The sequence below is a fragment of the Limulus polyphemus genome, unplaced genomic scaffold (genome assembly GCF_000517525.1).
Source record: "Limulus polyphemus unplaced genomic scaffold, Limulus_polyphemus-2.1.2 Scaffold672, whole genome shotgun sequence".
Classification (NCBI taxonomy): domain Eukaryota; kingdom Metazoa; phylum Arthropoda; class Merostomata; order Xiphosura; family Limulidae; genus Limulus; species Limulus polyphemus.
The window spans coordinates 449,643-460,649 of NW_013666282.1; positions in this window are offsets into that span (position 1 = coordinate 449,643).

The window sequence follows — 11,007 nt, forward strand, 5'->3', positions numbered from 1 at the left end:
GATTGGTCAAGTGTTCACTTGTGTGTGATATGATTGATCACACTGTCCACTTGTGATATGATTGGTCAAGTGTTCTCTTGTGTGTGATATGATTGATCACACTGTCCACTTGTGTGTGATATGATTGATCACAGTATTCATTTGTGTGTGATATGATTCTTCACAGTATTCACTTGTGTGTGATATGATTGATCACACTATTCACTTGTGATATGATTGGTCAAGTGTTCTCTTGTGTGTGATATGATTGATCACACTATCCACTTGTGTGTGATATGACTGATCGCACTGTTCACTTGTGATATGATTGTTCAAGTGTTCTTTTATGATATAATTGAAAAGCAAATGCAGTTTGTTTGCATTTGTATCTGTTTCAATAATGCTTTAGATCGCTCGAACCAGGTAATTTTTATATGTGGTCTTTTGATTAAATAAGTAATGCTGAATACGTAGCTAGAATCCGGAAATAACAACAAGATTACAGGACTTTGTTGGTAAGACCAGATAAGAGAGGTCGTATGTTACAAGAAAGACAAGCCTCACGATGTACAACATGAACACAGATTTATATTGTAATTAATTCACACAAATCAAGTGTAATGTACAATGACAAAAACAACAAAAACAAACAAACAAATGTTGAACTAAAACTAGAACGAACGCTATATAAGGATGCCAACATGATACAAAAATATATATAAATAACCAAGGAAGAAAGAAGATCGAAATATTTATATATATATTGTAATCAATTAACATAAATCAAGTGTGATATGATCACTGACCTTATCACTTGATGTACGATAAAACAGCCATATAAGACAGTTGTAGATTTCGTTTTATCAAATGCATACTCTTTCTTTCTTTTTTTTTTTTTAGTTCTTCGGTAGTTTGTAAAAGCTTTTGTGCCATACTGGAAGGTTTCTTTGGACATTGACCTTAAGTGTCTTTGAAGAGGAAGATTCCAGGCCTCCAAGAAGGGAACAGCCTGAACTTGACAACACAGAACTGTTTACAAATCTAGGTTTGCTACGTACTAGTGCATCTGCGGATCTAGAGACACGATTTAAACAAGAATATTACTGATTATATACATCAGAATATTTATCATTGTCATATTTGCAGCAGAGATTGGCCAAGAAGCTAGTGTGGTTTGTGCAGTAGCGTTTTTTCTTTCCTCTATCATCGCTTTTTCTTTTACTCCTTGATATTTTTTCACTACGTTTCAAGAATGCTTTGGATAATGAGACAGATTTTCCATGTTACATCCACAACACAATTATGTAAATTATCTCATTCACCTTATGAAGCATGCTTCCAGACTTATCTGTGATGAAAACAAGCTATAGTGTATCCCTTGTGGTCTTTCTTGGTTATCTGCTTCTATGGTGACTGATACTAGTATTGTACAGCGTAAATGACTTCTTTATGAGAAACGTGGCCGATGTAGCTATCGTCATCCTTATGGATAACATATCGCATCATTGTATTTATAATAATAAGATCTGTCTACTGTCACTGAGTTTAAAATTCGAGGTCCAGGTAAACCGTTGTTTAGTAGCATCGTAAGTAACTCTTCAAGCTGAATGTGAGCATCCAGGTTCAGCATATAATCAATTTTGCTAAATATCGATCATGGCAAGAGTGAGATTCATGTGTGAAGTTAAGAGGCGAGTGCTAATCTACACAGTTCTTTAAGTGTGGTCAGCACTGGTCACTGTGTTTGTGATAAATCAAGAATCCAGGTTTCTTACACTGCTAAATTAGGGACGGCTAGCGCAGATAGCCCTCGTGTAGCTTTGCGCGAAATTCAAAACAAACAAATACTTAGATTTAAAGAAAGAGTAAAATAACTTAAATTTTATTAGGAAAAGTTACTTCAAAAACGAGTAGCATTTTATTTTATATTTTACATGATTATAGGATCAACCCTAAATTCAGCTTTTATTTTTCTCACTCTGATAGTTTTCGCCATATAGTAGAGAACCAAAAACTTTGGATGATAACAAAGTACCTTCCAGAGAAATTTGTAAATGTGTGTGACAATGATGAAGATCTTGGGCAAAAATCTAGGCCCGTCCTGTTTTATACGTAGCTTAAGAAAGGAGAAAGACAGAAAGAATGGAAAATGACCGAAATAAACTTAATTTAAAAGCTATATTTGTTCTCAAGTTCCAGTTGTCATCAAGTAGTCTTGTTAGCTAACACGCTTTCTTTGTGTGTGTGTTTTTTTTATCAGTTCTGAATGTACGAAGGGTGGAGAGTTTGCGGAAGTAATAAGTTTCATGTCAGTAGAAGGTGACAAATGGACTCAACGACTTCGAAGCTGATAACGCTAAGAAAACATTTCATTCCATGATTAATTACTCCCTTACATGCAGTTAGGCTTCTTTGGACTTAGTAGTAGACTAACTGTATTTTATCACTCAAGGGAAGGTAACGTGTGTAAGAGAAGGTGGTAACAAAGAGAAACTGTAAACAAAATGTTTAGAAAATAGCAACAAAATTATATTTATAGTTACATGACTCTTGAATTATCATTAATTTAAAAAAACTTGTCAAACGGTTACTGTAGCTAGCTGATAAATCCATGATCTGAAGTTAGTTTTTCAAATTAATAGAATGAAAATGCATTATCTTCAGAGAAGCCCGTGATCAAATTGTATCGATGTAAAATTGCAGGCTTAGTTAAAATAATAATTTTTAAATTCAGTGGCTATTTTAGGTAATAGTCCCTGACATATATATAGTTATATATAAAACTAGTATTTCTTTTAAGTTTCTGCGACGCATTTTTATTTGTCTCTATAAAAGGGCCTGGCATAGCCTTGTGGTTAGGGCACTTGACTCGCAATATGTAGGTCGTGAGTTCGAATTCAGTCACAGAACATGCTTGATATATCAGCTGTAGAAGCGTTATAATGTGACGGTCAATCCTATTTTTTCTCTGGTAAAATAGTAGCCCAAGAGTTGCCAGTTAGTGTTGTCGACTAGCAGCTTTCCCTGAAGTCTATCATTTCTAAATTAGGGACGACTAGCGCAAATAGTCCCTGTTTAGAGTTGCGTGAAATTCAACAAACAAACAAACTGAATAAAAATATCCTTTTTTTTTCTTGTGAATAATTTGACTGAATTGAAAAATTGTATGTCTTTAACATTATAAAACGTACTAATAACATTCAGGGAAGGATTTTTCATTTGAAAATACAAAGTATAATTTATGTCTTGAAAAATGTAAATTTCTTGATTTTAGGATATTTTATTTTATAGATCAACGTAATTTTACGTAGTGTTACAAACTATAGTTCAGTAAACTAATTGAGTTTTCATTATATTTATTCTTCACAAACTGTTGAATTACTTAAATAAACTTTACCAAAATTGAAATCTCTATACTGTTGTTGTCAGTCATTTCACATTTTTCTGATCTTACAACCTTCACTTCATAAGTAACTAGCTACTTTACAGTGGTACAATGTACGAAGTTTTCTGTTTTATATAGGACTTGCTTGTTCAACTTGTAACGAATTTGTTATTATATGTTTATTTTAATATCAACGTTTGTTTCGATTAAGTTTATATTTTAAAACATGCGTAGCTTAAAGTATTAAATATGTATTGCAAAACTCCTTCCTCTTCTACAAAGTCGTAGAAGAATCTCGAGACTAAGAATCAACAATATACTGTTATACATAAACGTTTAAATGTACCTCAGTATTGTTACATAATCTGAATTTTCTAGAAAACCTTCCCACATCTATAAATACAAGCAACACGACACGCCAAAACAGAGTATCTATTATTAGTTCGCTATAATCAGTGTGCTATAAAACTTCGGAATTTATAACTGTGATTGTTATAACGCTTACCAATAGGAAAACTTCAGATATTTGACTAGGAACCTTTACAAAGTTCGAACATTACAAATCGTTTAACTTCAGTGGATTCCAAACGGACATTAGTATTTTTACGAAGTGAATTGTACCTATATCAACTCGTAATCAACTCGTTCATCGTGAACCCTCGATAAGATATCAAGGAAGTTCCAAACTAGAAAGAATACTTTATATTGCTTGTAAGTTTGTGAAACTTTTGTTTATAAATCATTGTTTGCAATAACTATTTATAATAACCGTTCTTGTAAATTGTATTATTGTTTGTATATATTAAAACATATTTGTGTTAAAAATGAAAACTGTGTGCATCAATCTTGTTGGCAAATATCATAAACTAACTATATATCGGCTTTAATTTAACTATTAAATCTAAAGTATAATTTAACTCGGCTTCAGACCATTTGAAATTCTAATAAGTAAAAAATTCCAAAGAAAGAGTTAGTTAAAATATAATTTATCCGTTCGATAGCAAATTAATAAAAACGTTATATCGGTCTAATGAACTGAACGCTAAGCCCAAGTTACATTATTTATTGGTAAAAGGAAGCCATCATTTTCGTTACACTTAGCAAGGTTTACACTAGCATGATTCAAGTGAAAACACAGTTACGCATTAAACGGAAACGTAATTTTTTATAGCCAAGCTAAGGCGTGATACACTTATTTTTTATATCCTCCAATATCAGTACCGTGGAAATGAGAAATAGGCTTTATTCTCATATTGTTTTCTTTTCTGTCATAAACTTAACGACGACACTGCAGCGCTACATCAAGACTAAAGAGAATTTGAAATGTTGAAAAATCACTACAGTATTGCGAAAGTAATATCAAATTTTGAACAAGAGTATAATCAGTATTGTGGTAACTATATATATTTATATGCTTAGTTTGTATGTGTAATGTTTAGAAAAGCTTAATTGATGCGTACACAGTTTTGTTTTTATGACCAATATACAGAGGTTTATGTAAAACACCGCTAACAGAAACTCAGTTTACAGTGCTAATAATTTAAATGTTTATTGTTTATTTCTTGTTAAGCACAAAGCTGCACTTTTGGTTATGTGTGCTGTGGCAATAGTTGAAATCTTAAAAGTTTATTTTCAATTCTCTTTTAAAACAACAGAATATATTATAAACACCATTTCTTCTAGAACTATTGTTACTCCCTCATAATTTTCTTGAGATGGACTATGCTACTCTTAGATGTCTCATTGGTTTTAATATCATTTTTATTTTCAATTTTGATCTTGAAACTTATCGACTTACGTACCACATTTAGCTAGGATCATGTAGAAATTAGATATTTTTGGACATAAAAGTTTTACTCATGTAATATTAACATTAAACCCCCGGTTGGTCAACGGTAGGTTTACAGACTTACAACGTAAAATTCCGATTCTCGATTCCCAGCGGTGGACAAAATGTAGATAGTACATTGTGTAGCTTTGCACAACTAAGAACAGCAACAGCATAAAACAATACTAATTTGTTCACCGCCATTGATAATATGAATAACAATAATAAGCTCATTTGTTACAACAGGCGTTAACATCTGCATTATCCTTTAGTTTTAAGTTGCCTACGAAATTTACTAGGACCATATTTAACATTACATTTTAAGTGAAAAGGCCTATTTAAAAAAAGAGGCCTCAAATCTTGAACCCAGGCTTCAAGATCAATGCTTTATCGCTGAGCTATGCAAGAGAACAAGCCTTCCCCTTCAAAATTATTTTCACTTTTTGGCTTTTTTACATAAAATTCAATGTTAAATATTATCCTTTCATTGTTTTTTAATGTGTACTTATGATAATGCAGTATGATAAGATCATACTCATAGTACGAAGTTTTATAAGTGAATATTAAAGGGAACGGCTTGTACTCTTGAGAAACTAAACGCAGTACACTCATCCTGTTAGACAGAAATCTTAAGTTCAAGTCTTAGTCCCGGAGTCATTTGTAATGAAAATTTAATGTTAAATTTTATAGGGAAGTGATCCGCTTATTAAACGATTATCTTATCTTATCGAACCTGCAGTTATTAGGCATGTGGACTTCCAGTGAAGGTGTATAGTCTAATCAGTTTCACTTGAGAATACAACAGTACATCAAAGCTGGAATCAAATTAAAGCGTTTTTTACAATTTCAAAATATACGAAACGCTTACAAAAAGAAGATTAGTTACAGCACATTGAATTGAAATAGAGAAATAGACAGATGAATTATGCATTTTTGAATTTAGTACATATTTCCACAACGTTCTTTTAACCTTATGTTGTTCGCCAATAAACTTGAAAACCAATCATTAAAAAAATATAATACTTTTTTATGTTAGTGTTTAGGATAAAATATCTTGCCAATGAGTGTGTTCGATTCCTGGAGGTTGTTGTTATTAGGTGGCACAAGATCATGTCTAGTGGATAAAACCTATAGGAGACCTAGTAGGACGTCAGTTCGCATCATATTAATGACACGTAGGAAACACTTTTGCTTACAATGTTTGGAAAAAAGGTGATAGATGGTGAAACTCGATATATCGACCAAGTAATAAAACATACGTTTCCAAAGCTATATATTTCATTCATTTGTCTTGAACGCGAAACGAAAACCGTGAAATCGTATTTGACGGATGCGCTTGCTTTCCATTGAAATGAGTTGACTTAGTATATATATATATATATAATGTCAGTCAAATAAGGTTTGGACTTTCTTTCAGAACTGTAAGGTACTTTTGACAGAAGGATAAAATATAGCAAGTAAGTGAGTTTGTTACAGTGCCTCATACATTTCTTTACTTTATATATATAATGCATGTGTATAGAACAAAGGCCTGTCTATCAGCGGCAGATTCAATATGTCTTACTTTTTGAAAATTTACATAAATTTACAAACGCAATCTCATTAACAGAAATTTTTATATTGGAAGCATAGAATGCAAGGCCACGCGTATTACATCTTATTTTATTCTACTTTTTATTTATTTCACACGTTTCCATCTTAGGAAATATGAGAAAGAAAACAAGGATTGTGACAAAGATTATTTTAGTTTTAAAAGTTTGTATATTTACTTTTTATATATGAGTTATTATAGTTTCACTCGTGTATTTGAGTATGCACTTAGAGAATATTTAACAATATTTGATAATCGAGTACGTTACAAGCAATTCCAATGGCTTTTTAATATTGGTTGTCAAGTAAAGACGAAACTAATAAATCACTGGATTTACCGTATTGCACGTTAAACTATTTTAACAACTAATTTTACTTTGATTCTATAATATACTTCAATCATGGGAGTTTAGAACATTAGAGCACGAAAAAATTATAATTAGCAAAGAAAATAAATATCCAAAGATAACAGCAGAAGCTATACTAAATATGAATGGACATAATGACATTTGGAATATAGATAGTTGCACCACTACATTAATAAAATATGCTTAAAATGTAATGATTGACTTACATCATGTAACTGTACACGCTAGTGATTTCAGAATGCACTAATATTACGTTTTTATTATGTCTAATGCATGAGGAAAAACAACGTTAAAATATTTAAAGATATTTCATTCAATAAATAACCTTCATTAAAAAGCTTTGTCAAAGTTCATAAAATCCTCATGAGGCACTACAAGAAAATTATACTCCATGTTTATATTATCAGGGGATGCTGTGTTTCTGAATTATTTTGATTCAACACAGGCTCAGATTTACAAATATCAATTGAGGATCAGTTGCTAATTTGATAATTATTTTGTCTTGTTAATATATGCTAATTTTTTGAGGCACTACAATTCAATACTACTTTGTATTAATAACATAATACTACACTTAAGCTATGAAGGTAAAAAAATGAGCAAGTTGATATTAGTTAGGCATATAGCATAACATATATATATGTATATACATACACAATTAAAAACATATATTTGTGTCATACTACATTAACGTTAAATAATAAACTGATTTATAAAAATATCTTCGAAACACATAAATAGCAAGTTTTTCTCTGCCTTTAAAAACTCACTTATTTGCAAAAGAAAAAAATACTTATGTTGTGCTCCTGCAGTGAATGAAGCTACTTAAATGGGATAGAAACAGTTGTACCATGTCAAGGATTTGTTAGGAGTTTTGATAATGCATTTCGAAATGAGTACATAAGCCAATTTTAAGAGCAGATAATTTAATAAATACTATTATATGACTAGTTCAAAATTTTATAGCAACCAATCTATACAGAATACGCGTTTATTCAATTGTTTGTTACGTAAATGAGTAAACAAATGAAGAATAGACAGATGAATAACTATATAAATGTTAATAGACAGGAAATCCAGCCACTATTTACAGAGTTAAGAAAATTATACTGTTTGACATATCTTACTTTGCAGTATGAAATAAGGATAAGACACAAACATAGGTAAGCTATACTGTTAAACTGTTTCGTTATTAGACATAATGTTACAAAATAAAATCACCATGCCGTGATTTATAACATTTAATGGAATAATCCATGATAGTGTTATGTGAGGAAACGTTAATGACATTTTATAAATATGGCATTCATTACAGATTTGCAAATGTCGTTGTAAGCATTACTGAGCGCTGCGGAATAAATTAATCTAATGTTAGACCGACAATTAAGAGTCTCGTTTAACTAAGGTGGAAGTCGTTTAAACCTAATGTTTTAACGTAATCTTCCTAAGCTTTTATGTAAAGGAAGTCCTAAATTACATTTATTAATTTTATTTCTATTTATTTTATGGTCTGTTATAACGAGACCCTGGTACAAAGTAACAGCTGATACAAGAACCAGGGGTTTATCATCGCTCTAGTTGTTTTGGCTGTCTGGTGCTTTGTAGAGTAGAGTTTGACTTTTGAAAGCCATACGAGATAATTCGTTTGTTCCTAAACAGATACGCAAGAAATTAAAAGAGACCGAAGACGGTCATTAGAGAATATCGCGATAATGTCTAATTATTTCAAGAAAAACATTTGCTATACAGGACAAAGGTGACAGCTGATTCACAATTTTCAAAATACTTTAATTTTTGTTGGTTATTTTGCAAAACCTAAATGACATTCATTGGTAGCGTGAGGTACTCTATGTTTTTGTTATTAATTAAGATGTGTGTCACAAGAAAACATTTGCTATACAGGACAAAGGTGACAGCTGATTCACAATTTTCAAAAAACTTAAATTGTTGTTGGTTATTTTGCAAAACCTAAATGGCATTCATTGGTAGCGTGAGGTACTCTATGTTTTTTGTTATTAATTAAGCTGTGTGTCACAAGAAAACATTTGCTATACAGGACAAAGGTGACAGCTAATTCACAATTTTCAAAAAACTTTAATATTTGTTGGTTATTTTGCAAAACCTAAATGGCATTCATTGGTAGCGTGAGATACTCTATGTTTCTTGTTATTAATTAAGCTGTCTGTCGCTTGTACTGAGGTGTCAGTCAATCATTACGAAAATGAGACTTTCGAAATTCAAGTCCATCTAATCTTTCAGCTAGAGAGTTCTTGGACCTATAAATTAGCACACCAATTAATGATTAACAAGATCTTTATGTGACACACCATTAGTTATGGGTCACTTTCTTGATTAGCAACCCCTCGGTGTAGTGTAGTCGTGAAAACGGATATAGCGAAACCGTCGGAAGCAAACATAATCCATTGATAGCTTGTACATTTGACGCTAAAAAGATGATACTCTTGTAACAGAAAAAATAAACACCCTTAATTAGTTAGAAGAACTAATACTATTTATGGAATACACTTACCACAGCTCGAATAAGAACTGGAAAAAAAAGAAAACGTTTCATGGTTGTTTTGTCTCCTGCGGATAAAAGATAATAAAGAATAAATAGACACGTCTAAATGAAAACGTTTTATGGTTCTATTTTGTGCGATGTTTCGGGAATACGCCCTTCGTCAGGCAGTAAAGACCGTGTTATAATGGAATTAGACACAAAATAAGATTATAAAAAGTTTTCATTTAGATGTGTTAATGTATAATGAACCACTATCGTGGTTCATAATTGGGTTCGCCTAAGAATTTCACAAAAATTCTAATAGAACATACGGGCAAAAAAACATGTTAGTAGACTTGTTCTTGAAACAACACTCAAGACCATCTATATCAATGGCTAAGGCTGCCAAAATACTGATAATAGCAAAAAAGTTGATTTTCAGATTGTTAGAAAAAAAATTCAGAATTCATTCATTTGTTCCTCATATTATTGTTATTCGTATTATTCTTGTTTCAAAAGTCTACAGAAAAAATGGCTATGAATATTTTATTCAAATCTGGGCAAAGCTACTTAAAAAAAATACTTCTGCGCAGTACATAGGCCTATCTTTATGTTGGTTTTTGAAAAAGAAGGAGAGATTTAATCAGTTTTTTCATCGCTGCTGTCCAAGTTTATCTTCGAAGCCACTCAAGTACCGAAGTCTACAGCAAAAACGGCTAGGTATACTGCGCCAAAATCTATGCAAAGCTACTAAACAAACTCCTGCGAAGGTTGTAGAACTAATTTTAAGTTGATTTTGAAAGTCTAGATTTTCACCCTTTAAAAATATCTAAGTTCTTCTTCGCTACCAACATAAGTTCTTCTAAGCCATTTAGGCACTGTAATACTAGTCAGAAATTCTCCGTTTTATACTATTAGAGTAAACAATGTATATATTTATAACAGTGTTTTCAGCCTCATTATTACTGATTGTAGTTTTACAAGCTGCTATAGAAAAAAAACAACTACGAATATTTTATTGTAAGTTGGACAATAGTAATGAATGGAGAAATGGAGTATTGAGTATGTCTTAGGGTAGTTTTAAAATTAATGAAAGCACCTTCGTTTTTTCGTCCTGAAGAATTTCTGTAAGTCCTTCACTTTCTGACATTGAAAAAAATCCGGTGTTTTACTAATGCGCATTAATTGGAAACTGCCTCGTTGAGGATTCTTCATTTTTCGAGTTCGCACGTGGTTTTCTGTGACTATTTCAGTGAGTTTTCTAACAGTAAATGATTACTATAGTAGATTTCTCTACTCTTGTGAGTGGTGATTTATTCTACTAATGTTTGTACTTCGCTTGTTAAACGCGTATTTA